Source organism: Astatotilapia calliptera, chromosome 17, assembly GCF_964374335.1.
Source record: "Astatotilapia calliptera chromosome 17, fAstCal68.1, whole genome shotgun sequence".
NCBI classification, from domain to species: Eukaryota; Metazoa; Chordata; class Actinopteri; order Cichliformes; family Cichlidae; genus Astatotilapia; species Astatotilapia calliptera.
Genome location: NC_137438.1, coordinates 12,629,043 through 12,652,425, shown reverse-complemented (window position 1 = coordinate 12,652,425; position 23,383 = coordinate 12,629,043). Strand labels below are relative to the sequence as shown.

At 40.9% G+C, this 23,383-nt stretch overlaps 1 protein-coding gene across 3 annotated transcripts in view; it reads right to left on the bottom strand.

Annotated features, from left to right (window-relative positions):
• LOC113008767 (carboxyl-terminal PDZ ligand of neuronal nitric oxide synthase protein-like) overlaps positions 1-23,383 on the bottom strand; it is a 233,425-nt gene that overhangs the window by 7,768 nt on the left and 202,274 nt on the right. The window lies entirely within an intron of this gene.

Here is a 23,383-nt window from a genome sequence, read left to right as displayed (position 1 = left end):
TTAAATCCATCCCATGTTTCTTTGTGGGGCCTTGTGATACCATTTTCATTTTAAATGGAAAATAAAGTGGTGGAATCACTCTTATCTCTAAACAAATGGGATCTCTGATCACCTTCCAAAACAAGTGTCTGCTTTCATTAAATATGAATCATTTTACCATGCACCTCTCTATTTCCCACAGTCCAACATACTTACATCACAGTCCAAAAATAAGATGATTATCTATTATCTTAAGTTTAATACTACACATTGTGCTTCCTCTGGGAGTGTGACACCTAACGTAACCTTGTGTATTCACCATCTTAATGTACAATACCATGCCAGGCATTTTTTAGACTTGTAGTCATCATGCACTACCATCAAGAGGGACTCTGATCGTCCCAAATTCCTTGTACCGTGGGACAATGAGCCCAAACATACAGCCACAGTTATAAAAAGTGAAGAACAAGGAGTCCTGCTACAGATGCTATGATCCCCACAGAGCTCTGATCTCAACATCATGGAGCCAGTCTGGGATTGCACAAAGAGACAAGAGATTCTGAGAACCTGAATTCATAAAAGAACTGAGGGAAATTCTCAAAGATGTGCGCAAACTCTTACATTCCAAGTATTCCTGTGCTTGAAAGTAACGTTTCAACAACACTGGATCCATTTGAGTTCTATACCAAAAAAGCAACAACATTTATCCTACTTTGAAAAGAAAATATTTAAGAATTCAAAAGCAACTTAACTTAATACAGCTGTGAGACATGCTCCCCTGGTAAAACAAAGGCTCACACAGGTAGAAATCCAGTCTGCATGATGGATTCTTTTCAAAGTTAGAAGAAAATAAGATTTGAAAAATAAACACCAACTAAACTAATGTCAGAGCAACATGTAAACAGCGCACAGACACACAGTCTCTGTATCTCTACTCATAAAAAATCAAACCCTTCTGAAACCTTACACCAAAATCTGACGTGCATCTCCCAAGAAATCAAAGAAGGGCCTACAGCTATAGTGACCGACACAGCCATCATGGGGTGTATCTGGGATGATCAGGAAGAGGAGTACAGAAGTCTGGTGAGGAACTTTGTCGCATGGAGTCACACAAACCACCTGCAACTCAACACCTCAAAGACTAAGGAACTGGTTGTGGACTTCGGGAGGTCTAGAGCAGGTCCACTGCCGGTTCAGATAGAGGGGGAGGAGGTGGAGGTGGTCAACAAGTACAAGTACCTCGGGCTGTGGGTGGACAATAAACTGGACTGGTCATGCAACACAGAGCACCTGTATAAAAAAGCCCAAAGCCGACTGTACTTCCTCAGGAGGCTGAGGTCTTTTAACATCTGCAGGAAGCTCCTGAGGATGTTTTACCAGTCGGTGGTTGCTGGAGTACTTTTCTATGCTGTGGTGTGCTGGGGGAGCAGCACAGCAAAGAAGGACTCATCCAGGCTGGAGAAACTGATCAGGAGGGCTAGCTCTGTGGTCGGCATGAAGCTGGACACTCTGGTGACAGTGGCAGAGAAAAGGACATTAAAGAAACTGATGGACATTATGGACAATGCTGGGCATCCTCTGCACACGGCCATTAACAACCAGAAGAGTCTGTTCAGTGACAGGTTGCTTCTCCCAAAGACAAGAACTAACAGACTTAAAAACTCCTTTGTCCCACACGCCATCAGACTGTTTAACTCCTCTCTGGAGGGGAGAGGGAGGGGAAACAGGAGGACAAAGGAGGGAACAACTAAGCTGTAGTGCCTCTTCACCTCACTGTACAATACCTTGTGCAATACTTTTGTAAATAGTCAACAGTGCAATAGACTCAATACTTGAAATGTGCAATTCACTTGTATTTTTATTTTTATTCCTATTTATTCTATTTATCCCCTTCGTATATTTTATTTATATTGTCTCTGTATTTATATATATGTGTGTGTGTATAACTCTGTAACTTCTGTCGGTGCTGTGCTTTTTTGGAAATCGAATTTCCCAGAGGAACCCACCCGAGGGATTAATAAAGTTCTATCTGATCTGATCTGATCTGATCTGTTCAGTCCTGGTGATTCTGCTTGTGCATTTCCAACTTTCTCTTCTCAGTTTTCATCAGTGAGAGACTGACTAACGTCATCTCAATATGAGAAAAAAATGATCAATAGATGGACTCACAAATCCAATTCAATTCAACTTATATTGTGCCAAATCACAACAGTCACCTCAAGGCAGTTTATATTGTAAGGTAAAGACACTACAATAATACAGAGCAAACCCCAACAGTCAGATGATCTCCAACAAGTACTTGGCAACAGTGGGAAGCTCTTGCTATCAGTTTACACCGCATAGAAAACATGGAAGATGACTACAAGGTAATCAACACATACAGTAACACAGCAGCACGAGCATGAATGCGGGCAATGATGTCGGCCTCTTGCATTGGTTATGTCGTAGGCTCTACACAGATTCCCAGCAAAAATCTAAATTCAAAGCAACCTCCGTGAAGCCCACATTAAAAAGCAAATTCTTTTGCTTAGGTGGTTTCAATCATGGGGAGACGCAGCGGTGTGGTGGTTAGCGCCGTCTCCCTGGGTGCTCCCCACAGTCCACAGACATGCATGGGGTTAGATTAACTGGTGCAACTGACTATAGGAAGGTAAGCATGAATGGTCTACGTGTTGGCTCTGAAACAGATGTTGAGGGTGTACACTGGCACAGCGCCCTGTGACATGGACATGGATGGGCTCCAGCCCCACCGCGACCCTGAACTGAATAAATGAACAAAAATATGGATGGAGGGTTTCAATAACAAATAAAAGGCACTTCCTTCATTACCAGCAAACTGGCAGATTTCAGTGAGTCCAACTTCCTCCTGACAGGACGCTCATTCACAGCAGCTTACGAGCTGTTCTGTTTGATTTGTCATTCCCTGTGTTGAGATTTACTTCCAGCCTCTTAACCGAGAATTTCATTTGGCCTCTCACGGATGGGCTTCTGTGCCTCAGCCCCTGTGTGATCTCATATAAGGTCACACAGGTGTATTTCTATCCTACAAATCTAGCCTACTGAAGCCTTAGAATTAGACAAGTAGTGCAACTTAGATGTTAAAACCACAACAATGACGCGATGTCCCAGTTTCAAACTTTTACCAGTTGCTGTGGTTTCAGTGTGCAGTCTGAAAAGTGAACCACAGATTAAAAAGCACAGGCCGAATTCCACAGTTAGAATGAAACTCGTGTGAGCCACAACGTGTTTATGTTCCAGCGCGCTCAGTGAAACATGTTAAGCTCCTGCATAATAACTAGAATAACGCACTGTCAGCATTTGCAAGTTGCATGCTTTGTAGTATTAATAGATGCTGGTGCAGAGACTTTCAGTGCCTGATGCTGAAAATGATTGGAGATAATGGCAACGCCCAACACAGGAAGCATACAGTGGTTATAAGAACAATGAAAGAGCGACAGAGACACTCAAAGAATCCTGAACAAAAGTGTTTAAATGTAAACTTAGACACACTGAAGTCTTACAGTGTGTTGAATTAATGTGGAACCTAAGCTGCAGTGAGTGATTTCATTGTTTGAATTTATACCCGTCTGTGGAACTGTGAAACTGAGAGGTTGACAGAGGATCAAATAAATCTCACACAAAACAGTGACTGAAACACAGACACGGAGAGAATTGATTGAGTCTATACGCATAGTGTCAGAGCTTTGAAAATGACAATGAACACTAGCTGCTCTTTTGGTAATGATCAAGCTAGATTCTATTACAGCTCATTACATTTTGCTTAACTGAGGCATTATCAATATACTGTGTTTATTCTAAGGAGCTTAGAAAGAAAAGCGTCTTGACTTCTTTAAGCTGCTTGAAAGAGTTTCAAGTTTCACGAGTTTCAAGCAACTTAAAGAAATTCAGACGCTTTTCTTTCTAAGCTCCTTAGACTACGATGACCTGGATGACAGAGAACCTTCACAGATACTGTGTTTAGACTCCGTATTACCAACAAACAGCTCTACTGCACTTACTGAGGTGTAGTTGCCATTCTGGGAAAGTGTGTGCCCAACCACAGTTTATATTCAAGCAATCTAATTAAAAATATGTCCTGCCCCCGTCAATCAACAGCTAACTGCACAGGTGCTTTTTATACCTCAGATTGTTGCTGTTATGGCTCTGTACTCTGTCCTTTTATGCAGAACATCTTGTCTTTAAAGCAGCTTGTGGATAATTATTCAAGACCGTTTGCATTTTGATTCAGACTTGATCTGAAACTGTGCATGTGCAAACCCTTGATGGAGGTATGACTCAGAAAGGAGAGAGCATAAGTGCCGTAAATTGCCTCTGTGAGCTGTTTGAGACTCTGCTGCAGCTCCAGCTGCTGCCTGTGGGGATGAGTGGACCAAACACTTGTCCCTTTTACCTCCTGCACTCCCCTGAAGAGACGCGGCACCATGTTTCAAATTCCTCTGCACTGAAAACTGAGATGTCTTCAGACAGAGGTTAAGAATAATCATATTCTGGAAAAAAAAGAAGAAGGTATAAATGTTAATCGCTCCAGTTACTTTAAGTCAGAAAACTCCCACAGCCTGTTTGTTCAGTTCTGGAGGAGTGTGCACAATATTGACTTGTTTACTCCTTGTGCGCTTGCGTTTGTGTGTGTGAGTTGTCTTTTAATTACAAACACGCCTGAAGGACTCCATCTGTAATAATTATCGTTCATTAACACTGAAATGAGGATTTTGTTTGTTTCTTCGGGAGCTGCTGTGGATTAACAGCATTATTCAGACAACAGCCAGATTAGACACAGAGACAGGGAAGCGTGCAAAGTGGGAAGGGGCTATTTTTAATGTGTAATCCGACGTGTAATCCCTCCCATCCTCATGTATACCACCTAATTAAAATAGCTTTTTTGATATCCAATCAGTCCTGCACCCTGAAGAATAAGCAGGAAAGAGAGTGACGAAAGAAACAGGAGTAAAAACAGACATTTACTGAGCACCAAACAAAGGAGTCAACAAAACCAAAGAGCTCACTCCCACTCATGTACTCGCTTTGGATGCTAAGCTGAATCCAACGTAACGCTCATGCAATCTTCTGCAATCTACAATCTTACAGTCTGACTGTAGGTCAATCTGTGTGTGTGTGAACAAAGGACGCCTTAAGAGAGTGGCCAGAGAGTCCACAGACAGTTCAGTGGCCGTCAAGTTAGATTAGGCTGTTCTCAAAAATGATTTGTATTCACATTTGTCTTTACACAACTTGTGGATTTTTCCAAAGCTGCATGCTGGCAGAGCTGGAAACAGCCATGTTGTGTGCAGGTGGAATAATGATGTTAAGAATTAATGGCAGAGTGTGGGTGTTCCTGATAGCATGGTCCAGATGTACACCCACTTTCTTAACTGTTTTGCCAATTCAGGGTCGGAGGGGAGCTGGAGCCTGTCCCAGCTGTCAGTGGGCACAGTGTAAAATAAAGTTTCTTCATTTCACCTTCAAGCAAATGATGCTTTTAGAGCTAAAATAAGTACTAAATAATTGACTATCACATTAAAAACAATGTGTTTATAGGGACTGTTTGGTTAATCATCTACAAATTTTGCTCACTAGAAAGCATCACTGGGGTGATGCTGGGCCTCAAGGACCAGCCTGCAGGACACTGGTCCTTGAGGCCTGGAGTTGGACACCCCGGCCATAAGCCAATCAATCAATCGCCACTGATTCCCATTTAACACTTTGAGGCTTTAAAATGTCAAAGCCAGTGGGTGATGTCATGAGTGTACTTTGGTTGGTGAGTAATAGGTTAATCAAACATACATTATAGATAAAGTTAATTACTTGGCTTCTCATGTGCTTTTGTTACTGAATGCACTTAATACAGTGAAAAGCTTTTACCTCACTTTGCTGTAATAGGACCTGCTGTTTTCTGAACTGCAACATCACTTTTTAAAAGCAGCGCATTTTGTCAATACCTTTTAAGAAAAGCACATGATTTGGCTCAGGAAGATTGTACTTGTTATAGTCTTAGCAGGAATCAGGTAATAGCAGCATTTGGGAACAGCAGAGGTATTTGCTATGTGCTGGTAACCTTTACACCAGTGGGAAAAAAGTAGCTTTCAAGTGCACTCACACCTCAGCTTTGAGAAATGTTTATTCGAGCATTGAACTTCACTTCCTCACTCCTACTTCCTCTGTAAAACAAATGTCCCTACATAGTCTATCTACAGCACCATGTTTAATCACTCATATTCAATCAGTCACTCACCTATCTGGTGTTTAATCAAGGTGTAATTGCCTCTGACGCTTAATAGCACCTCAGCTCCTTAAATCTTGATTAAAGCTTTTGTCTCTGTGGTAATGTCCATTTTTCCACGCACATCTTCTATCTTAATAAGTAGTAATGCTGAATTATGATGTGATTATTGAGTACAGTTTTTATTATGTGGTACTGGTAATTGGCCAAATCAGTTTTCGCTGGCCTCCCAGGGAGCTCCCTGTGAGCTTGTAATCATCCCAGCTTGGCTTTGGCATCACCAATCAAAGTGGCAAACTCCCTGCTTTGTTCTTAGCTGAGGGTAACCCACTTCTGTCAGAGACAGCACACACAGAAACACAGACACACAGCGACACACAAACTCAGAGCCTTTTCTCCTCTTCACTGAGAGAATTTGACCGAAGCCCCCAATGTTAATATGGAAGAAAAAATTTACCAAAAACTAAAACATTTTAACTGCTTTCCAACAAGAGTAAAGGCCTGTCCAAATATGAAGAAATCTGCTTGTTGCCCATTGCACTGACACTAACATTCCAGGCTCTGTTGGAAAGACACGCTCTTGTATATTTCACACCCTGACATGTGTCAGCCCACAGTATCCTTTACGGTCGGCTTCTTCTTTGCATGATAGATCTTTAACCCATCGCGCAAATCTGTGGATGGCACGGTGAACTGCATTCGCAGACAGTGATTTCTAGAAGTGTTACTGAGCCCGTGTAATGATATATGACAGAATGAGCTCTGTTTTTGTTCACTGTTTCCTGAAAGCTTAAACATCAGAGGCATCCAATACTGATTTTCAGCCTTGTCCCTTGCACACAGCCATTTCTCCAGATTCTCAGAATCTTTTAATGGAATTTTGTACTCTAGATAATGACACCAAAATCTTCACAATATTATGTTGAGGACCATTATTCTAAAATATCTGGAATAATTTGTAGATGCAGATGAACCTCTGCTCTTTTTATACCCAGTCACATTACTGACCTGTTGCCAATTAACGTAACTATTTACAAAATGTTCTTTCAGCTCTTTAATGTAATACTGCTTTTCCAGCTCTTTGCTGCTTCTAGTCCCACGTTTTGAAGACATCTTCATTTTCTCAGTTTAAACATTTGATATGTTTTCTTTGTTCTACTGTGAATAAAACATGAGAGACTAGCAAGTCAACCTTTTTTGGAATTTTGATTGAAAAATCAGTAGTGCTCAGTGAGAGATGAGAGAAGCAGACAAAGCTGCATCCCAGTGAGCTGCTGTGAATATGCAAAGAGATGCGTGCAGGGCTGAAAGGATGTGTGAACTGAAACACTCTCACTTGAACACTAAACATACTAATCTTCAGGCCAGACAGGGTCATTATCGCTGATGTATTAAATTAGAGCTCTCGCTTGGCTACATTAACATATGAGAAAAGTATTAGTACAAGAGAGGCCAATCACGTATGCAAATTCAAAGCAAGGGGGAAAAAATCTGCTAAGGAAACGGAAAAAGGTAGAGCCGCTTATCAATTTATGACTAGGTGTCAGTTTAACATGAATGATTAAAGCGAGGGGGCTCTGGTAAAAGTCTGCTTTTGATGATGAGGGGGCAAATGCAGGAGAGGATTAATGGAAGAAGTTTCTGATTGTTCAGACTGAACTCTCACTGACTGCTCTCAGGCTGCTTTGAGTCTTTTTCTACTTTTTCACTTCCATTGTAAATATTCTTATACAACAGTGTTATCTTGCTGTTTTCTCACGAGATCAAAAAGTCTGCTATTGTACCTTTAAATAAAATAAATGCACCCGATTTTAAATTGGGGACCACTCCTTCAAGGCTTTTTTGTCTTGCAGTTTTCAGCACTAAAGCTACATCGACCACAGACAGATGAAGTGAAAAACACTGACACTGATATATATATATATATATATATATATATATATATATATATATATATATATATGACCAACAATATTTTCACAGCCTTTAAGGTGTCGCGGATAAATACAACAAAATAAAACCAGTACCAAAAAAAGAAGACGAGCTACTGTAACTCACATTGCTGAAAAAGTTCGCGCTGGCTTGAATAGACAGTGCATCACAGTTTGCTGCCTATTGAGCTTCATAGTCTCAGACCATTCAGGGTGCCTATGCTGACCTCTGTCCACCACTGGAGCATGGAGCACTGGAAGACGGTGGCCTCGTCTGATGAATCAGGTTTTTCTTTGACAACACGTGGCTGGCCGGGTGCATGTGCATTGCTTTCCTGGGGAACACATGGCACCAGAATGCACTATAGGACCCAGGCAAGCCGGCAGAGACAGTGTAATGGGCAAAGTTCTGACAGAAAAACCTTGGGTCCTGCCATCCATCTGGATGTTACTTTTGACATGGTATGTGAGAAAAAACAAGTTCGATCCATAAAGACCCCACCTCACCATTTTACAAGACATAAAGGATCTGTTGCTAACATCTTGGTGCAGATACCACAGCAAACCTTTAGGGGTCAGGGCTGTTTTGGCATTAAAAAGGACGACCAACATGATATTAGGCAGGTGATGATAATGTTATCCCTCATTGGGGTACATTTGGATGTCCCACCCTGACCATTCACATTTGTAATTTTACCAAAGAACTCACAAAAAAAGCAAATATTTGATTCTGTCCTAAAGTGACCCAAACATCATGTCTACAATCATCACTGTTAACATGACGTGAGCTTTGGGCTAACAACCGACACACCACACAGCTGTCTTCATTGGAACAGCCTACAGGCTGCAAGTCCAAAAGTGGTGCATCACAACAGTCCTTTAATTAGCCACAAGAGGTCAACAGTAGGAGGAATATCATATTCTGCATTAAGAAATATTCCTGCATTAGTGTGCACTTTTTCTCCATCTGCAGTGTTTAGAAGAAAATGCTAAATCAATCAGCTTTTAATTGAAAGAACTTAACAAATAACACAATCTTAATAGATTTGATAAACTTTAAATTAAGACAAATTTTGACACATTTATCTCCTGCCTGGTTGTTCAGTTGTTTTAATTAGTAGAATTATCTTCACACATTTTTGTCTGCATCTTATCTCCAGCCTAATTTCCCCCCCAGGAGATCATTTCAGTTTTATCTAACTTAATTAGTGAAATATGCCTTTGCTGCTGGACTCAGCAGTGCATCAGAAGGAACTAACAGCTCAGCAGTAAAATCTGAACTCTGCAGATTATTACAAAGCTGCCCCGTCCTCCTCTAGTGCCATACCCGACCTGCTCTCCCCTTCTTCTTCTTAAACTGGACACACGTGATCATAGATATCCTTTAAACTTTAAACTTCATCCCTCTAAACATCAGTCGACATCTGTCTTGGTGCGAGACTTGGACCCTCAGTCTCAGGGGACAAAAAACCCCCATCTTATTAAAAAAAAACTAACCTGCCTTCTCTTTCTTCCCATCCTCTCCATCTTCTTCCATTTCATCCTCTCCGTCAGGTAAACTTTGTGCACAACCCTACTCTGTCCTTCCCTTTGGGATTGTTTTACTGGCAGAAACTGCATTTAGGCTACAAGGCGCCAGAACTATTGAATGAAACTAATACAAATGAAACAAGCCTCCTGACTTTGCATAGCCAAAATTCTCCATTAAAACTAAAACTAATGAATCTCTGCTATTTAAATTAGACCATGCAATGACTAATCCCACATAATCTCCACCGAATCCAATACTGATTATGTTTTTGTAAACAGGTTAGAAATGCTGAATGGAGTGAGTCGACCTGACCTGACTGCTCAATAAAGCAATTACTGTGGCACACCTGTTTGACTATCACACACCAATGCTGCTAAACCTTTAGTACTTGTTTGCATGTTGACATTCTGCTTATGAGACACTTTCATTATGGTGAAAGACATTTTAAATCTAATTTTGTTCCAGTGTATCTAGACACTTTGACCGGATTGGTGAAAAATCGAAATGACTGGTGGTTTTACAAAGAAATGATGAAATGAAATGATACAAATGATGAGTCATCATTACTGGATCATAAGCAACCTTCTTTTATCTGACTCAGCAACACCGGAGTCTCAGGAGCGGTGGATGCTTTTTTTTTTTTACAAGGCTAAACTGTTAGAGGGAAACATCCAACTGATGTGCCACTTGTGTTCAGTGCTGTGTCCTCATATCCCATCACACTGATGCTCGAATTTGGTTTATGGAAAATAATTGTTTTGAGAAAGAAAGAACAAAAAAGCCCAGAAAACCTCATCTGGATATTCAATGTAGTTAAGTTAAGACAGGTTCAAATTGCTGGAACAAGAAAAAGACTAGTGCTGTCAGCGTTAATCTCGTTAAAATGACGTTAATGCCATAACTGCATTAATGTGGCAAATCTCCGTTAGCGAGTTGGCGCTGATCGACCCGTGTGTGGGGCTGCCCACACACGGGTCATCTTTGAGAAGATGAGACTGTGCATGCCCAGACAGGAATGGTTATACGTCTACTAGATGGAGACATATAACACTAGATGTCTCTTGAAATACAGGTGACCTGCAACAATGTATCATGTGGAAGATTTCTCAAACTCTCCCACTGGCCTTACAATAATCTGCAGTGTAGGGTAACTGTGCTGCTAAAATTAATGTACCGAGACGTCCACTGTGATGGAAAATAAGCCAGAGAAATAGGAGACCTACAAACAGAGGGTAGACTACAGACTGCTTAGTTGTAGCCAGACATGTCTGTGTGCCTTCAGTCGCCTCCAGATCAAAGTCATCAGATCAATAATTCATTCAGTCATTTGCCACATCACAGTCTGTCTGACCCCACAGCTCCCGGTGAGAGTGTCTGAGTCATCAAAATATGAGTGTCGCCATGAAAGAAGCAGCAAGGGGGAAACGAGGCAGCAAGAAAATAATGGGGCTGTGGTTCCGGGTATTCGGTTACTCTCTGGCTTTATCTAATTCTCTTAGTTCAGGTTTGTGTGTTTTTGGTCCATTCTATTAAGAACTGTTGTAAATTCCCTTGGAGGTTGCATCAGGGACAGGATCCAGCCCAAAAATTCCAAATCAAACATGCATAGCCACCCACTGTGGTGACCAGCTTGTGACTTGGCAAAAAGTAGCTTCAGGTATCCTCAAGTATTCCACTGGAATCAATGACCCAGTCCAGAAAGGCAGCAGAACAACAGTACAAAGTGTACAGATAAGAATGTGTGTCCACTGAGCCTTTTGGCTATGCAGTAATGAGGCAGTTATTCAAAGGCTTGGGGGGGTTGAAACAAACTGTGCTTCTTGTGTGTTCAACATTATTTGGCAATCTGAGTTGGTTCTTAAAGGCATGGTGAGGGATACGATGTATCTAAATATGTCATACTTCCAGTCCTACTATGACACATCAAACACTAATATAGTTGAGATGTATCTAACTGAGAGCTAAAAGTGATCAAAGTTATCTCTTGTCTTTCCTTTCAGCCCCCACCTGGCTCAGTGGGAGTTGTTCTCTTTGAGGCTGATTCCATCTTCCACCTCCACTTTAAATTCAGCATGTGTACGCACTACATTTGTCAGCTCGCTTTTGTCAGCGCATAAGTGAAAAGACACAAAGGAAGCTTTAGAAGAAGGGAAGAAATGGGACAAGACAGACGGGCTGACAGGCAGATGCGGATGAGACGGGCCTTCAGCTGTGCTGCGATAAGTTTGCTCTTTTTATTTCTTTACATCTGGAGCTGCACATGTTCCAGATTATGTATCAGGCCAGGCTGCTGCTTAGCATGGCCTTTAGCTCTGCACCGTGGGAACATCAAAGACATCCAGATGTCAATGCACAGCAAGACTCGAGTCAGAACATGAGCATGGTTTTCGCTGAGGTCTCTACTGCCTTCAAATGGATATGCAGACGTGTGTAAATGCTGAGAGAGAAGCAAGAAAAATGCCTCCTCGAGGAAGCTGAAAAAGTTTGATAGTGAGTGGTAGGCGTCTGGTTCAAATCCTCTGACCCAGTGGGAGACCACTGTCAGAGACTGTGAATACATGATACTAATGGGGAACCAAAGCTCAATGGACACAAAATGTTAAGAAAGCATAAAACTTCACGACGCTAATGCACCCACAGACATACACTAATGAACTCCATCTTTTTGGTTGATGCAGCTTGGTCTGCAAAGTTTAGTTAGTGAGAATCTTTTCTGGTGAACTCCTACTTGGCTCCAATCATTAATGTCGAAGTCAGAGGATTAATTGCTCAGCTTTGGAAGTCCTTTATTCCCTCTGCTCTTCTGGCAAACACAGTCATTAATTTCAGCACTGTGAGGAGCTGCCGTGACTGTTTGTTTATATGCGACCTACTAACTCCTCGTGTCTCTGTCAGCACTACTTTCACATTAAAGAAAATGACCTCAGCCAGTTCCTAACAAGCACACAGCACTTGGCACACACAGTTCTTTATATGTGGCTCATACACAAAGAGCCGGGGGAAATAAACATGAACAGAATCAACGTGTGTCCGTATGTGGAAGTGACTTTCATCATATCCAGTGTTTTTCTCATGTACTAAATGTTATTGTTGTTTATGTGTTTTATTTTCAAAGATAAAATGACCTGAACATATTTACTTTGTAGCCAGCATCAGTTGAAGGTCAGCTTGGTTACTTATTTATTGTGTTACAATAATGAACTTTCATATGGTCAATGTTTCAAATTATGAAATCAGTATCTGCGCAATCCCTGTGAGGCAAATACTTAAACTGGTCTCAAAGCTCCGCCTCACACAGTGTTTTCTCCTCTTGGCTATGTGAGATTTCAACAAGAGAAGCCATCTAAAATATGACCATAAGCCACAGGCTGTGTAAACCTTCTGCATGCGAGGAGGAGCCAATCAAAAAGTAGGCTTAAAGGAAGAGTAAAATGAGCTAAACAACTTGTTTTAGACAGAAGATGAACTCAGGGGCTGCAGAGTTAAACAGGGTTTATTTTGAACTGTGACTCATGACAAGCTGCAGTAGTAGAGTCAAAGAGTAAAAATAATAGCTGAAAATAATCAGAAAACATTACACCTATACTCACCAGATACTCTAACAGGTACACCTTTCTAGTAGGGGTGCAACGATACACAAAATTCACAGTTCGGTTCGATACTTTGGTGTCACGGTTCGATATTTTTTCGATACAAAAAAATGTTCATGCTTTTTTAATTTGTCATTTATTAAAATTATAAATATATATTTTAACATGACACGCTTACCTTCAGGGTCATGCTTCACATGAAGACCAAAATAGTTCCAAAGGCCAGATCTGAATGAGGGTGGGGGAGGTTCAATTTGCCATGTTGCAACGAGCTTAGCTTCTGTCTTGTTAGCTTGCGCTGCGCTCAGTGGATCTGCGCTCGACAGTGCAGCCTAGGCGGAGTAGTCGAACAAAGAAATCCACTGAGCTGTCAACACAGACAGCATCGTCAGAAGAAAAGTTGATAAGATAAATTAAAAATTTTGTATTGTTCGCTACATATGTGTACCGAACCGAAAGCACTGTATCGAACGGTTCAATATCGATACGAGTATCGTTGCACCCCTACTTTCTAGTATCAGGTAGGACCCCCTTTTGCCTTCAGAACTACATCAATTCTTTGTGGTACAGATTGGAAACAAATGTGAGAAATTCTGGTCCATAATGACATGAGTGCATCACACAGTTTCAGATTTGTCAGCTGCACATCTAAATATCCTTTTCCACCACATCCCAAAGATTCTCTATTGAGATCTGGTGACTGTGGAGGCCATTTGAGTACAGTGAACTTATTGTCGTGTTCAAGAAACCAATTTGAAATGATATGAAGCTTTGAGACCATCTTCCCTTTGCTGGTCATGAAGGGATGGACATGGTCAGCAACAACACTTAGGAAAGTTGCAGCATAGAAACAAAGCTAAATTGGTACAATCCCCCATAAAATAACACCATCATGACCAACCTGAACCACTGATATAAGACAGGATGTTGTTTAAGCAAAATTCTGACCCTACTATAAAAACAGGGAACATTTTTTTAATCTGTCAATTTCAAATTTCGACGAGCCTGTGAGGGGTTCTGGGTCAAGGTTCATCATGCTGAGAGAGGCTCTTGTGCATACCTTTATATTAATGAGTAGCTATTGGAGTTACTGTTGCCTTCCTATTTACTTGAAGCAGTCTGGCCATTCTCTTCTGGCCTCTGACCTCAACATAAGAGAAATACTCTCTTTAAACCCTTGATATGCTTGAGCAGATTAGCAGCAGACTGACAGTTTTTTTGTTTATTTGGCTTCCCGTCAGTCAAGAGCCTTGGACTACATTTCCCTAGAGCACTGCTTGGTTGGTTTGTCTAAGACATTTACTTCTCCTGTATGCGTCTACTATATTGAGCACTTGTTTCATCTCAGAAACATCCTGGGTTTGCCATGGAAAATTATAGACAGCAGAGATCATAGCATTCACACTCTTTCATATTGATTTGTTCTATGTTTGCTACAGTTACAGTTGTTGGTTGAGTTTTTATGTCAGAGGAGCAAAGCTGCGTAGCAGGTATCCGGGTTATCGAGTGTGCTGCTCTGCTCGTTATATATAAATACATTTCAGGTCATCTTGCTTTTGGACAAAAAGAAGATGAAAGTAACTGAGTAGCCATTTTTAAAGTTCTGACACCTTTTTATGCTCCAACACCGGCCATCCAACTTGGACATGAACAAACAGTATTAAAGTCTGTATTTTAACCTTATTGTACGTAAGTTCAAAATCAATTTGCTGAAGCACAGAAGCAAAGTAATGAAAAACAGTCTCTGCTGTACCCCTTGAAGACTGCACAGTGCATGCCACGGCCAACCAAGGCCAGACAGTTTTGAGTTCCACTGCTTGTAGGTGTGTGCCATGCCTTGGTTGGCTAGCTCTGAACCTGCTACGCATTTGCTTTGTGTGTGCTGCCTTTGAGCGTGTCCCTGCTGGTGACAGCGTGAGTTGTGTACTGTGTATTGATTCGCTCCCTTTCTATCCCAGTAGTTAACCCCGGTTTCAAACAACACGCGCTTGTGACGGGGAAATCGATACAAGTCACCAAACCCTGCTGTGCTTGGTCAGACGGGTTGGCAACGTGGCCTCCGAATCACAGCGAAAATCCCAGCCAGACATTTTATCAGTGCTGAGAAGAGGGAGGAAATCACAGAGTTTGCGTGAGAGAGACAAGCTGCAACAAAGATAAAGATTTAAGACCGGACCCGACTTGAAGCATCTGTAGATACGAGAGTTAAACCTTTTCAACACAATCTACTGGCGAGTGAGTGTGGAGGCGAACCTCTTATATTACAACAGTATTGTATCTCAACCTCTCAAGGTCAAATATTTTCTACTTTTAAAGGAGTTTGGGACAAATTGAATTTTTTACTCTTCACTGGTAAGGAATGGTGCTTGCTATTACCCTTGAATGCAAATAGAGGCCTATCAATTCTAGATGTCTTCAGTCCAACACTACTTGCAGACGAGCAACCAGAAACAGACACTTCTTTCTTTCCAGAATTCAGCTGTCCTGTAAATTCATTACAGCCTCAATCAATAACTAGTTACAAAGTAGAAATGAGTTTCACACTAAACTGAACCTGCACACACCCATCCTGTCTGCTTTGCCTCCGAATGTGATCTCCCTATAAATCCACAGAACAGATGGTTATATTAATAAAGATTTCATGAAAAGCAGACCCTCATAATAACACTTTGTCCTCCGCATGTACTTTAGCAGTAATTACTAACCTCTTTGTCAAGGTTAAAGGCTGTGGGCTGTACTTTATTCCTCCAAACACACAACATGTATCACTAATATAGAAAACAACAACAAGAGACTGTTTAGAATTACAGCGTGTCTGACATTTTGGAGAGGTCGGCGCAAAAGTGGGGATCAGGGGAATAAAGTTAAGGTCAAGTGTGTGAGAGAAATATAGATGAAATCAGATGGAAGTAGAAAAGACTATTTAGCCAAAGCCTGAGCAGAATAGCGAGGTTAGGAATAAAGACATGCAACTTAAGACATGCAAATGGATAAACCATGAGTGTAAAATGCACTGTGCAATACTGGTAAAGGGATAGTTCATCCCCAAATCACATTTAGGTACACTCTTCATATCAAAATAATTTTAACAACAAACAGCACTACTGGCCAGCATATTTAATATTTGATAGAATATTTGACTTTGGGGTAACTTATTTTGTTAAACCACCAAAAGGGTTTACTAAAATGTAAATGTACGAACATACACTCAAGTGAAAACGCTTTTTACAGCACTCTGTGCAGATCTGTGATAACAAATATGTGCATACTTACTTCTTCCATTTGGAAAAAAAAGAGGCAATTTTGGTCATTTGCTGATCTGGCTTTTGCATGTTAACATATTGCCACATCCCAGCTAATTCAACCTGAGGTCAGACCGAGCAATCCTTAGAGAAACAAGAGAAACTGCGTAACCCCAAGAGCTACATGTCAGACTCCACAGGCCTCAATTAGTATGCTTAATGTCATTAGAAATTAGAAAATGTCAAAGTATGGCTGATTTGGAAGAGTTGCCAGGAGAAAGCCTCTTCTCTGTAAAAGCAAAACAAAACAGAAACATGACAGAATGGCTTCGGTTTGCAAAGCTGCATCTGAACAACCAAAAAAGTTATGGAACAATGTCCTTTGGAAAGACAAGTGGAGATGTTTATCTGTTATGTGCAGTGGCAGATTTGGTAAAAACCAAACATAGGATATAAGCACAAACACATCATGCCAACTGTCAAGCAAGGTAGTGGAGAGGTGACGATTTGGGCTTATTTTGGAGTCACAGGACCTGGGCACCTTACAGTCATTGAGTCCACCATGAACTCCTCTGTATACCAAAGTATTCTAGAGTCAAATGTGAGGCCATCTGTCCAACAGCTGAAGCTTGGAAAAGTTGGGTCACATAAAAGGACAGTTTACAATAGACTGACTGAAAATGAACAGAATCGAAGTGTTGCAATTGCCCAGTCAATGCCTGGACCTCAACCCAACTGAAATGCTGTGGCAGGACCTTAAGAGAGCTGTGCATAAATGAATGACCACAAATGTCAACTAAACTAATGTTGTAAAGAAGAGTGGGCAAAAATTCTTCCAAAACAGTGTGGCAGACCGATAAAGACACAGAGAACGATAAATTTCAAGTCAAGTTCTACAACCTACTGGATGATGATGAGGTGTATTTAATTTTTACATAGTCCTGCAGAGTCCTGTGGAAATTTAAACTTTTTCATTACTGGATAACTAAAGGTAACAAAACAGTTTTATCTAATTTAATCAATAAATTAGTTTTTTAGGGCAGTATGGTGGTGCCTCACATCAAGAAGGTCCTGAGTTTGACTCCACCATCTGACCAGCCTTTTTATGTCTGATATTCTCCCGGTGTTTCTGAGGGTTCTCTCTGGGTACTACAGCTTTGTCCCACAGTCCAAGACATGCAGTTAGTTGGGTTTGGTTAGTTGGTTTTCTCTATGTTAGCCCTGTGTCAGATTGGTGATCTGTCCAGGGTGTACACCGCCTCTTGCCTATGGTAGCTGGGATAGACTGTAGCCTGCTCGCGACTGTGATAAGGGTAAAAGGAAGAGATTGGATGGATCGAATCTGTTTTTTCAATTTTATAAAATAAAAATGACAAGGTTCTACCAGTGTGTTTTATTTTACCATCAAATCCAAAATTCAAAGTATTTAATTTACAACCACTGGCTACTGAAAAAAAAGGAAAATATTTTGATTTGAGGATCTTTTTTGCCCCTTGTCTTCTGAACAGTCCTTTGAATTTAGCTTTGCTTGTATTTCACACAACTTGCCTACAGCACTGATGCACCCGTTCACTAACTGAGGGTATGGGAGGATGGTTAGATTTACAGACTGGAAGCTGTGTTTAAAGTAGTGTAGAATTTGTTTACCTGGTCACACATTAGTGAAATTATTATAATAATAATAATAATGGATTGGATTTATATAGCGCTTTTCAAGGCACCCAAAGCGCTTTACAATGCCACTATTCATTCACTCTCGCATTCAGACAAATCGACTGGGCAGATCAAGATGCTAAACTCAAGTTATTTTCACAACCTAATGATCTTGCCCTTAGTGTTTTTATATATATAAACAGAAGAAAAAATACAACTTTTTATATAATCAACAATAAGAATTTGAGAAGTAGTGCAAACAGATAAAGTTGCCAAAAAAAAAGCTAGTTTTGTGTAATTCAAGTCACATAATGCTTGGCCTCCTGGAATACCTTGTCTAAGGCTTTCACATAATCTTCCTCTGCATAAGCCAAAGAATGCGAATGAGCCTGACACCGAGGTAATTTCGGTCTTGATGACCAGACACATTCTTTGATTAAAATGAATACCTGAATCATGAGGTAAGGTCATCTTTTTAAATCACCATAATATCAGTGCAGAGCTTTAACTGATGATTTATCACAACAGGTCTGAATTTGTCTTTGGTCGATATTAAGCGCCCTCTAATTATATTTAAATGACTGCATTATCTGACGGTGATTGCATCAAAAGCTGAAATGTGACTTAAACGTGTGTGTGGGGGTTTTTCTGGGCATTTCTGCTTTAATTACATAGCGACAATGGGGAGAGGGAGTAGAGATATAGTGAAAGAGACTATGAGACATTAGCAGCAGCAAATGTCTAGACAGTCGGGAATTCAATGAGGGACTGATCGCTGAAGGCATCTGCACCCCTGTGCCATGCGCTCAACCACTCGTGAAGATTTAAACTATTTAAATGAACACGTACAAAAGACAGCAGGGGAAAAGAGAGACACAACACAAGGAAAGAGGGATAAAAAAGACAATGTGAAGGATAAGGTTTCGATCAGAGGACATACACCACAGTGTTGCTGGTTTGATCTGACGCCTTAGCCGACTGCTCCAACAGTCAAAAGAAAAGCAAGCACTTCCAAGAAGTTTAAGAGTACACTATTGGGAATTCTTAGAGCTGGAATATTGGAAGTGCTTCTTTCTGTTGTGAATGGAAAATATCAATATGGAAATCCAACCGTGCAACTTGCCCGAACTGTAGTTCTTCTGTTCACCAGTAGACGCAGGTCTTTGCTTCCATCAAACATGGTTGTTTTGCTACTACAATTCCCCTCAAGTACCCTTTCTTTTTTAACATGCATGATTGCTGTTGAGGAGCATATTTCAAAATCTACCCAAGGTGAAGAATTATTGATTCTCTTTTTTAAAGCCATTGCTGCTTAACAGCTAATAGTACGTTATTTTTCTGCTGTGTTTTCAGTCTGTTTGGATCTGTCAAGTCGACGACAGATGGGACTAAGATACTTGTCTACAACTCTGGTCCTAAGGTATAACTTGCTGTTGTTTCGGGACCATCTAGGTTTAAACCTGCTTTTCCCTGTAACCGGGTATAAACCTTATGCCTAAACTGGAACTTGTCTATCAAGATCCACCGATTTATACAGCAGTATAGAGCTGACTGAGATGTCTGGGAATTGCAGAAGGCACGGGCATTTCTGTGAATCATAACCTAGTAGCTGGCTGGCACCTCTGCTTTCCACACTGAACAAACCGGTAAAGGTAGGCTATCGAAAAATCAACAGTTATATTATTGCTACTTATTGATTTATGTGGTGTCCCTCTGTTTCACCTTGGTCAGGACTCCTCACATCGCGTTTCTGACTGAAGGACGACCAGATCTACATTATTTACTCATTCGCCTATCAAGTGCTTCGTCTTTGTGATAACAGATTAGACTGCTTGCCAGTATGCTCTTGTGCTGACTGTATAACTATTAGCTCCATTTGCTTATTTCAGTATTAGTGACTTTTTCTTTTGCTTTCATCTTCCGTAATTGTCTCAGCGCAGAAATTAAGAACGGTTCTATATGTCTAGAAATGTAATTTAGATCTTTTGGATCAATTTTAAGTCAAGCCAGAGAAAACCTATGCTGTTGACTAATTATAGCTGGCCTGCATATTCTTTACTGGTAACACTAGTTAGTTCTCATGTGCGACCACTTTGGCACGAATATCCAAACAAACTTTAGACAAACAGCAGATAGGATCTTTGTTATATTTTAATACAAACACAATCAGATGGCAAGTGGCTGGCAGTTTACTGGTTTAATCCAATCTGACTAAAGCTCTTTGCAAAAAGATATTGAGCACTTAGAGATTTGGCTCACTTCCTCTTCAAATCTCTGCAAGGTCTACCTTTGCCAAGGACGACTGTCTGCGCTGATCTGAGTGAAGGGCTGTCCTGTTAAACTATGGCTACGGTACACAAAAATGAAAACTCTGTAGCTTTCCCCACGAAACAAAACGAATACTTTAATATTGACTCGTGCCTGGAGGCCGGTACACAGAGCTGGGTTAAAACAAACGGGACCGCTCTTGGCTGTCATCCGCGAGCCGCTGTTCTGGCACGCGGGAAGAGGTTTTGAATACCGGATGAATAAAAGAAACAAACAGCGTTCCTCGAGGTCCAACTAATCCCAGCTTTACATAAATTAAAAAGTGGGGAGATATGTGTGTGGACAGCTGAAAAGAGTGCAAACATGCTCTGACTACCAAGTTGACAAACAGTGAGAGACAAAAAAGAGGGTCAAGGATGGAGCAGTTCCAACAGTTTCTGTGTAGAAAACAAAGTTTGTACAGGTAGATAGAGATTTCTGTCTAAAAATAGTCTTTGATTAATTATGAACAGAGGAAGAAAGGACTTTCCCTTTCCAAAGTAACAAAGTCCCTCCAAAAGTTAGACCCAACTGTTCGTGCTTCATCGCAGGAAGAGTCGCTTTTCACTCCAGCTGTGACGAGAGCGTGTCAGTCTCAGGTCTCTTTAGTCCCGAACACTTCTGTCTTGTTCCTGTCAGCGTGAATGATCGCTACTCCGTCCGTGTTGACAGAGTGAGCACTTGCCCCTGAACTAACCTTGAGGAGTTATTGTATATGTACATTTTCAAACAACTTCCATTTGCTAAGTGATCGATTTCCTGTTACACCCTGACAGCCCCATGACACCATCAGCGTACACGCAGAATCACAACTTCAATTTACCCAAAGGGGAAAACTTAAGAGTCTGAATCTGATGAGTGTGTCTGATAGATGGACGCCTGTGTGTCATGAAAAAACAGGAAACAAAAGGAAGCAAACAGGAGCAACAGATTCAGAGAAATAAGAGTATATGCATGTAGGGATGGGTATCGAAACCCAGTTCTTGTTGAGAACCGGTTCCCACTGTTTCAATCCTTGGAGTTGTTTGCCATTTTTGCAAACGATTCCCTTATCGATTCCAGTCGCCCCGAATCACGTCACCACGTTGCGGAGCGTCATTTACCTGGCAGGAAACATGGTGCCTAAGCGGCTCAAACGGTCAAAAAGTTTGGTTATACTTTACGAGAACGGATGACAACAGGGCAACTTGCAATACTTGCAAAGTAGATATTTCATTTAAGGGAGGAAACGCTACGAATATGCAAAAGCATTTGCTCACAAAACACACGATGACCTTAAATGAATGTCGTGTTTTTAATTCCGCTCCGGACTCGTGAATCTCAACCCAGCAGCAGCGGTAACGTTTGCACGTCCTCTCCCGTTAATGCGGCAGGTAAATAATCAACTAACAGTGCATATTATGTTAGCGCGATCTGCCTTATTACAAAACCTGCCATTACTGTGCATTTAGGCGACCATGATGAGACAGAGGGAGTCTGGTTGGTGCTCGCTGGCAGTTCTCCCTGCAGTCTACCGTTAGCGTCTCCTTTCAGGCCAGGATAGACGAATGTCACCGAGCAGTGACTAAGTTTGTGGTAAAAGGCTTGAACCCATTTGCCACAGCAGATGCCCCGATTTTCAGTAAGTGAATGTGTTTAATTGTCGGCAGGGACATTACTGGATATTCTTGTGTAATTGCTACAGAATAATTTATGTTATACTTTGTTATTACTACAGGAGAATATTTATTTTATTATTTTACATTTACAATTTTTTTTCCTGGGGACCCTGTGACACCCCATTGAAGAGCCGTAGGCTGTGGATCTCTTATCTCACTGTTGGGTTTGTAAGGCCATGTTACTCCTAAATTTCTATCTTGTTCAAAGAGAAGATATAAAACAAAGTTCTAAGCTGATCGACCTTAGTGTTCTCCTTTTTAAAAAAAGAATCGACAAGAGAATCGATAAAGAATCGAATCGTTAAACAGAATCGAAAATGGAATCGGAATCGTGAAAATCTTATCAATACCCATCCCTATATGCATGAGTGTGCATACAGATTAGGCTCAAACTCTTGTTTTCCAAGGGTACGTGACCAACTCAGATTATTATTCTTAAGGCGAATTCAGCCTGAACTAGAAGCAAATTATCTATAATCAAACTTTATTTGCTTACAGCTGATTTGTGATAACCTCTAGCTAACAAAATGTCCTGTTACCCTGTGTGAACTTGTTTTTTTGCCTCCTGTATGAGGATGATAAGTTTGACAAACCTAAAATTTAGAATGCTTGGCATGTTCTTGTTTGGTCTCCTCTCTGATGTCATGCTGTCGATGATTTTTGATTTATCATTCTGCTATTAATTTGTTTGTGCCCACATGTGTCCTTTTTTTAAAGGGACACTATTTTAATTAGGTTTCTTTTTACATTTGATGCTCTGGCCTTATTAATTGATTTAGACTGTTTTCCTGTGAGTTGTCCAGTTTTAGAGCCATCAGTTATCTGCCCTCTACATCTGGGACACCACTGTTAATCCCATCGGGATAGCACATGTCCCGATGGAAGACATCCCATCAGTTCAACTCTGACTGCACAGACATATTTCTGAGTTTGTGTTTCAAATTTATGAGCTGAATTCAAGTAGTTAGTGTGAATTTCATTAATATTTTATTTCTGGCCTTTTTTCTGCTTTATTGGACAGAGCAGTGAAGAGTGACAGGAAAGCGGAGGGAGAGAGAGGAAGAGGAAGATGTGCAAAGTAGAAGAAAGTGCAGTGGGTCGGACTCGAACCCGTGAATTTCTATGTAGAGGACAACAGATTTGCAACTTTTCACACTGCTGCAGCATCATTATGACCAAACTGCGCATAATGGTCAAATTAACCTCATTCTCATCTCTCAGACTGAAAGCAGACTTACTCAGTGTTTTTGCAGT